The 9,050-nt window shown below is 38.4% G+C and overlaps 1 protein-coding gene across 1 annotated transcript in view; it reads right to left on the reverse strand.

Moving 5' to 3' along the window:
- The window catches only part of ESR1 (estrogen receptor 1), a 163,476-nt gene extending 154,671 nt beyond the window's left edge, over positions 1-8,805 (reverse strand). The window contains 1 exon segment of the mRNA XM_074896545.1: positions 8,784-8,805. The gene's annotated coding sequence lies outside the window, so the exon portion shown is untranslated.
- Between the last annotated feature and the right edge of the window lie 245 nt (positions 8,806-9,050).

Below are 9,050 nucleotides of genomic sequence, written 5' to 3' on the forward strand. Positions count from 1 at the left end.
ATATTGTCAGATTGCAGGGTTTTCAGAAAAGAAAACATCTGAGCTACTAACATAGCAACAATTAATAAAATCACTATGGTATATTTAGCTAGTATGTTTTAGAACATAACATATTAAGAAGATAGCACAGGAGATGCATGATACAGCACAACTTATGAAGACACATTTAGAATGAATAGCAAAAACCAAACTGTAGCTGTCAAAAACCATCCTTGGTAGTGGAAGACATTCAACTGCATGACATTATTTGGAGGGTGGGAGGGGGAAAGAGGGAAAACTCACTGATGGTACTCTTAAAAAGCTAGAAAATTAAAACTAACCTGCACTGAGAGGAACATGAAAGGGAACACCCAGTATGCTTTTACTATATCTGACTTCTCCAACTATGCTGTAGCTGGTGACTGGATATATATTTTAAAAACCTCAGAGACAAACTGCTTGTAAACAGAAAATGCTCCCATACAATCAAGTAAATATCAAGGTTGTGCATGACTGCAAAGTAAAACCTTTAGACACTATGAATGAATGCTTCAGGGAGCAGCTAAACACATAACCTGCAAGATAAGCAAATATTAATTTTACAGACCCCCATATGTAGGAATTTTGCTAGCAAAGAGCCAACTTGTAAAAGCAGTCATAAAGGCCTTAAATTAATCATCTATGTAGGAGCAAGCAAAGCCAACAAAACCCCTAAAATACTTCTTGATTGGAAAAACAGGAGTTGCATAGAAATAAAGTTGTTATAAAGGAACTAATAAGTGGACAAATAGAAGAGCAAAATGTTTGTAGGTAGTACAAAGAATATACTGAGTGATGCAGAGCAAACACATAGAAAACCAACACAAGCTAACTACCAAGGTAAGAGCTTATCTGTTGGTGTCTTAATGAGGACAATAAAAGAGAAAATAAAACTCTAGCAAACTAAATGTAAAAATGCAGTAAGACAAGCCAAAAAGTTTTGAGAAATAACTTACAAGGGGGGGGGAGGGGGGGTGTGGTGTTGTTGGTTGGTGTTTTTTTTAAAGTACATCAAGATAGGGAAGCCTGCCAGTGTCCAGAGCTCTGGAACATAAAGATGTAAAAGAAGCACTGAGAGAAAATAAGGCTATAACAGAAAAAATAAATTGTTTGCATCCATGCTCATAGCAAAGCACTTCAGAGAAAGTCAGATAACAGAACCTTTCTAAGGTGGGGGTGGGGGGGGGTGGGGGGGGGGTGTGTGTGGCGTTGAAGTATCGGTCTGAAAGGTAAAATGTCAGTAAAAAGGCTAGAGAAAAACCCACAGAGAACACTTAAGAAGTCACCAGGACCAGCTGGTGAGGTTTAAAGGAATGCAAGGGTGAAATTCTCAGTATCAAAGGACAGAAAAAAAGACAAAATGGGATGTGAAATCTTAAAGGGATTTGGGAAAGGAGGAAGAGAGCTGGGTACAAGTGACCAGACATCTCTACCCAGTAAAATAACATAAACTGCTACAAGGAACAAAATTAGAACATCCATAAGTACAGTATTTGGAAAAGTGTCATTATGGGAGCTTCCCTAAATGGATTTTTATTCTGGAATCAATACAAATGTGAGAAGAAATTAAGTAATTCAACAAGCTCTGTCTCCAAGAGCTCTCAGAGAAACTGAGATGCTGCAGACAGGCCCCACGGGACTAAATAATTAGTGAAAGGTAGGACACAAGAAAAAATACTAATGGTTAGGATTTTTTCAACGGAGGAAGATCACAAGGGAAGTCTTTCTATTAGTGCCTCTGTTATTTAATATTTTAATAAGAGACCTGAAAAAGAGGGTGAATAGTGGTATCGCTAAGTTTGCTCATGATTGTTAGGGCAGTGAGTGTGAGGGCCAACTGCAATGAGTTGGAAAAGGATTTCACAACATAAAGTAGATGATGAAATGGCAGCTGGAATTCAGTAAAGATCTGAAGGTTGAAGAGTATATTAAACAAATGATTGCTAAAAATTTGGGTTATTTAGACTAGAAAAAAAACCAAAGATGAGAGGAAATCTGACTACTCCCTATAAATACATTAGGCACAAACATCAAGACCTAAAAGGTATTTAAGCCAAAGAAAGAAAGCTGGCACTGCAATCAAATTTAGTATGGAAAGTATAAGCCTCCCAGCTGCCAGAGTGGTGAAGCTCTATATCAGCCTGTCCACAAGAGGAAAAACAGCCTAACTGGGTTTTAAGATAAATGTGGATAAGCACTGTGAACAAATTACACAATCTGGTTGCTATGACAGCTCAGTACTGGGTTAGCCACCCAACTTAGGCTGGATTCAATAAATTAAACCAAAAACTTACCATCATGTAGCAGATGCACCATGACTTGAGTCTATGCAGAAGCAAGTCCTAGTGCCTTACCTATGCCCAAATAAGTTTCTGCTTAATGCAACTGTATGATTCTGCTTCTCTTTAGATCCAACAGAGATGAGCTGCTTTGCGTGCAAGAAGCCTCAGTCACGTGCACAAGACTTTTATCTTTAGAGACATAATTAAAGTATTTTTGAGAGAGAAAGAGCATTCCACTTTTATCCAAAATGTCTGCTTTACCCTTTGATTATGTTTCTGTGACAGCAGAGGTGACTCAGTGTGAAGGTCCAGTATTTTGCAAGCAGTTATTTGACTTGCCCGAGCAGATCCAGCGCTGAGACAAATTATTGATACATCAGTTAGCTAGCACAAGGAAGGTGATCAGTTAATAAAAATAAGCTCTGTCTACATTATCAGTTGTGTTCAAACCAGTAGCAAGGTTTTGAAGCGATTTCCGCAAACCTTGCATTGGCTTGGTTTGGAGAGCAGCTGGGGTGTACAAAAACCAGATGCCTTTTGGGGTAAACTGAACTGAAATCTCTGCTCCAAAAATGTGCCAAATGCACCCTGGCCTTCACAGAGCCATTGGGATCTGAACAGAAGACTGGTCTTTGGGCAGTCTCAAGCCACGCATCTGGCACTGTATGCCACCCAGGATGTCAAGCTCTTACTGTCCCACCACAGCACTGCCAGACATTCACAGGGATAGACAAGAGTGCCTGGAAACTCACCAGAAAGGCCATGACAGGAGATCAGGGTACAGCAGGCATGGTCCTACCCAAACCCTGGAGGGGAAGACTTACACCAGCCCAGCATTTATTAGAAGACCCTGGTTGTTTTACACTGGTAGCAGGTTGGGTTGAGGGGTTGTATAAAACCAGGCAGCTGATACGAGCTCACTTCATAATGTATACATTTCCCAAGCACAAAAATTTTACCTTGACCGTGGTAAGTTGTCCAGTGTTTCATCTAGTTTTCAATCATTTAAGTTACCAAAGATCAAATTTGATGAATAGTTTGTATTACTTGCTTCAGTTTAATCCTTGGGGGGAAAAGATTAGTTGCTGATACCTATTCTTCCATTTAAAAAATAAAGTACCATAACTGACTTACCATCTAAACCATAAGCTTTCTTGAGTCTCTCTTGACTCAGCTTTCTCTAGCTTTTTCTGGTTTATTTTTAAAGGCATTTCTACAAGTATATCCTTCATGTTGCTAGGTTTCAAGAGAAAAGAAATAAAGGAAGAAAACAAATCAATATTTTTTTAAAAAGACAACTCTTTGTCAAAAGTCCAAAGGGAAGTATGAAGGTAATCTTCTGTTACATGAGTGCCAGCCTTCCTTCTTCCCTAAATTTACTTTTTCATTGTTTGTGATGGACACTTTGCATACAGAACTGTGCCAGTGACCAACAGCAAATGCTTTAAGAAGACTACCCAAGAAAACAAGGTGTTAAGGAAATAATTATGAACTCATACAATTCATAGGTCATAAAATTACAAAATTTCATTTAAGTGGTGCCTTTAATCTTCTACTGCTTTAAAGTCTGTGCACGTGTATGCATGTGTAAGCTCTTGTGGGTCTAGTACACCAACATAATACAGAAGCATCACTGCAATGCAGTCATGTTTGGTGCAAAGCAGCTGCTCAACAGGATATAGCAACATACATGACAGATTAGGACAAAAAGCAAATCCATGAGAAATGTGCCCAGTTTAAATTACAGGAAAAGTTAAGGCTGACAAAAGAGAACAATCAGATTGGCTGGGACAGAAATATTATCACGCTTTACTCTTGTGAAATGTGCCATCAGCTCTCTAATGACCACATGAAATCAAGAGTTCAGGGTTGTTTTCATATCCAGAAGTGTCCAGGCAAGATAATAACGCCTGTACAGAAAGTGCCCTTCGGACAAATCCAGAGGAAGTCAATACAAGCAGAAATTGAACTATTTCTTCGGATTGTGGGGATGCAGTTTGGCATCAGTTACAGATATATTTGCATACTGAGCAGCAGTACAGTCTGAGATTAATGGTATTTTGGAATAAATAAAGCAGGTTGTTGATTTATAACAATACAGCAAGATGAGCCCACAAATATCATTCAAGTCCATTGCCTCAGAACTGGTGATGCCAATAAAATGAGACCCAGCAATTAAATGATTCCTACTGTATCACTGCAAAACAAAATCTCAGTATCTTATTTGTAAAGAGACAACGTTTATTTCTACTTGAAGAATTCCAGATGTATTACTTTGTAGATTACTCTCCTTTAATTATTGCATATTTTTAAGATAACTGAACACAAGAAAAATGGTATTTTTATTGCCTGTAGGACTTTTCTATATTTTCATTAATGTGCAAATATAACTAATTGTTTTAGTGCAACGTCCCAGAAAAAGATATTTTCAAACCCAAAGATTACTTTTGCTTTTAAAAAGTAACAAGCTTTATCATTTAGACTATAGAACATACTTAAACGGTGAACTGACAAAATTCTGTCCTTTTCTTTGTTAATCTAACTTCTTCAGTAAGGGTAACAACAGAAATTATTAAAAAAGAAAAAACAAATAGCAGAGATAATCCAAATTATAGGTCTGGGAAATTATAAATAAAATATCTTTTAGCATCCAATATGAAAAAGGGCTTTTTTCAGATCAAAGAGATCTGCAAAGTCCGAAAGTCATAATACACAAATGCTAGCCACTGAAAAATCAAAATATATAAATACATCTTGTAGAGCTAGCAAATTGTTTAATATCAGATAATTATTTTAAAATCTTTTCCTCCAGTTTTATCTTCTTTCTCAGACTAGTTACCAAGCATCAGCTGAATGCTGCCAGACGGAACTGCTACAGCTACTGGCACCTTGGAATGTGGGCTTTTTTCCTAAAATTAATAAAGAGGATTATTTTACTCTTTCAAAGTCAAATGCTCATATCCATCTACAAGAAAGCATTGTACAAATTTCTTCCACATTCATCTGCAGTGTTGCTGCCCACCAACAAGGGAAAAAAAAATTGTGAGAAAATATAGAGTCATATTTTTAAACTGTGTCTTCTTTAGGAAAAAATACTGTGTTTAAATTCCAGTTACACTATTTAGCCAGAAACGGAAATGGCCTTCTGAGTCACTGAGTGTAATCCTTCCTACCAAGCCTCCACCACCTGCAGCCAACTCACCGTGTCTCTTACAAACAGGGACATGTCTGCATTTACCCCTCCCCTGGGGTTACCTTTGCAGCTCGGGTCTGAATTTATTTACAGTCATACTTCTTTGTGTTTGTGTCAGCAATAGCTTTCAGGACAAGTATTCATCTCTCATCAAGATAAACAATATTAGAGCAAAGTCATCACTTACAGCATTATGGCAGAAAGAAAATCATCTTTGACAGAAGTCATTATCTTTTCCATTTTTGTTTAAAATTTATATTCATATGTTAGTGTGACAGCTATTAAATGAACTCTCTACACTTTAATGTTTAGCAAGTGCGTTTTGTGGTTTATATATATATAAAAAAATTAACCTTTTGTTTTCACTTTTCATTATTTTTCTACATTTATTTACTACCAAGTGATCTTATGTTTCCTTGCACAACTCAGCAGGCCTCTAGAGTACATCTCTACATAGGTATATAGGATCAGGGCTTAGCTTCTTTCTGTAGCCTCCAAAGGCTCCGAAGAGGTTTGCTTCTTCCTCCCTTCCTTCCACACACCCTGGTGTGGCCTCCTGTACCCCTTCCTCAACTTCTAGAGATTCCACAGTGAGATTCGAGTAGCAAGACACATGTTGGAACCCAGTCCACATTGGCTCTGTCCCTTCACTTTCTACTTACACTTTTCCCACAGTACTCTCATTAATTTTACTCTTCACTTTCTCATTCTCTTTCCATCAGTATCTGTCCCCACCACTCACTGTGCTACACTGTGGTGCCTGAGGAGGCAGTGCAAAAAAGACATTGGGTTAGAAACTGCTGTGAGAAGTAACTCTGAAGAGCTGTGAGGAAGAGGTGAAAGGGAAACCCTGCTCCCTGTCCGCAGCTGCTTGCTCCTCGGTGACATTTCTGGTGGTGAGCATTAGGCACGGCCAGCAAGACACACACGGCCATCACTCCACAGGAATGATTTATCACCGAACTGAGGCAGCAAAACAACAAGGTCTAAAATATGACAGTGACAGTCTAAGATTAAAATCCACACGTGACTTCTGATCTCCCCCCATAGTAACAGTGTTGTTTACCTCTCCAAATTGCAGTGGGGAAATTCTGAGGGACTCACGGGGTTGCTGCAGCTGGGAAGAACCTCAGGGTGCCCATCATCTAGCGCAACCCCCCCGCTCAAGCAGAGTCACCCACAGCAGGTCACTCAGAACTGTATTCAGTCGGGTTCCAAATATCTAAGAACAGAGTATCCACAACCTTTCTAGGCCTTTCTTTGTGCCTTCTGTGCCATTGTTTGTCTGTCTTCACAGTGAAAATAATGTTTTGGTTTGTTTGTTTGGGGGGGGGGGGGTCCTTTTTTTTTTTTTTAATATTTTCCTCTTTTTTTAATATTTTTTATATTCCTTTCCAGAAACAAAAAAATGACAGATGAGCACAAATGAAGCTAGTAAGTAAACCAGTAGGCAAAAAAAAGGCACACAATAACACAATGAGTTAAATTAGAGGGTCTGTATTTTACCTTTTGCAATTTCTCTGGTTACCACAGAGAATAGCACATTTCTTAAACAGAGGACTCATGTTCACAAGCCTTAGCATTAAGTTGTGGGAAGCAACAGGGCACCCAGCGCTGAGGTGAGGTCTTAAAATTCCTGTAACGTGCATGGAGGTATTGTGCAAACTCACGAAGAAAAGGCAACACTGGGTTAATATTTGATTTATCATCTAATGAAGAAACATATTTTTTTAAAAAAGCAGCATAAACGATCTTCTATCCTGTACATGCTTCACTTTATCAACAAACCCAACAATGCAAATTTTTAAACAAAAATATCTGTAAGATTGGCTCATAAATTTCATCTCATTTGCATAATAAGGATGGCTTTTTCTAACTATTTGCAGTTTCTGAGTCAGGTATTTACACATAGATGCTGTTGCCCTTCTGACACTGCAGCAATACAACCAACAGAATTTGGGACATAGGTTTTTTTTCAGCACCTATGGTGATGAGAGGAACTGCACTAAAAAACTAACATGCCTCACCACTGCTCTTTGTACTTCAGTGCAATCATTAAGTGAAATGTCTCTGGTCAAAATTGATTTTTGCAGGGGAGAAGAAAGATTTCAAACAGTCCTTCATCTAATGACTGGTCATCAAGGTATAGATCAGCAACACAGAGAAAATCAAGTACAGTAATAGCCTCTGCACCTCCAAGTGATGCAATACAGGGTCCAGGCTACAGGCCATGAAGGGAAATCAAGAGATTCCAGCTTATTTCATTATGTCTTTTTCACAAACCCTTGTTCTCAAACTTTATATGATATCAAGGCATACCACTTAGGGATTCAAATTTAAAATAAGCCTTTGAAACTTAGAAGTAAACTCCAAAGAAAGCACATGTAATTTGGAAGAAAGAAAAATGGAAAAAAAACACAAACCAAATCAAAATAAACAAACAAATAAATAGAAAGGAAGTAAAACATACCTATATCCTACTATGGGGAGAAGGATTTTTGGAAAATCATATTTATCCAAGAAAAAAACAGTTAAGTTAGACAAAACCACTATTCAGTAGTAATTATCAGGTAAATTTTACCTACTGAGTTTAGAGCTTGTCTTAAAAAATAGAAAGACAAGCCTCTCACTTTGTACCAGGAAGAGCCTCTACAATAAAATGACAAATTTCACCAAACACATGATTTCAATATCATATAAGTATTGCTCAGCATCGACTGAGATCAAAATACAGTATTTCACTTCAGACCAGAAAAATGACACCCTGCCTCACCTACATGACTGGCTTTTAATTGATTTAAGTCCTTTCACCATTATGTCTCAGCCAATCGGCCAAGGCACCGGCATGTGATTTCAGATCACGTTTACTATTGTCCTTCTACCTAAATGATCGATTCTGGCTAAGGGGGTTGGGGTGTCACATCATTCTTTCTCAACTGCAGCACAGGATTTTTTACACCATTATAGCACACATTAAACAAAGTACTACTACACCTGAAATATTTCTTATTAAACTTAAAACGTACTTTAGGCAACACCTGGAATGCATTTGGTTTGTTTTCTGTTGCTTTTTTAGGCTTCTCAACTACACAGCAGGACACAGGAAAAAAAGAACATAGTAAGAAAAGTGGAGTTAAAGCAAAACAAAAAAAAAAAAACCAACACCCTAACTTCTAAGCCTTGCCACAGGTGTTACAAGGTATGCCCAGCAAAGGTTCAGGGTAAAAGCAGCATTTAAAATTGAGTGTGAGGGAGAGAAACTGCAAAAACCCGAGTTTTTTCTGACTTACATTGATCCCAGCAGGCTGTTGCCATTCCCTCTGCGGGGCTCTCACTGGCTGGGGGGGTCACATGACACAGGGAACCAAAATAGAAAACTCTCGGGAGCAAGGAAGCTGAACCAGAAGCGCATTTGCAAGAAAAGACATATCGTGGGCACAATAACATGCCCTTAGCAGCAAAAGTTGATAAATTTAGATGGGGACCTAGGCTGTATGGAAAAATGGGCGATGCCTTGAACCTTGCAGCCTGGCATTGGCCACCTTTTTGACACATGG

Source organism: Athene noctua, chromosome 1 (genome assembly GCF_965140245.1).
Source record: "Athene noctua chromosome 1, bAthNoc1.hap1.1, whole genome shotgun sequence".
Lineage (NCBI taxonomy): Eukaryota > Metazoa > Chordata > Aves > Strigiformes > Strigidae > Athene > Athene noctua.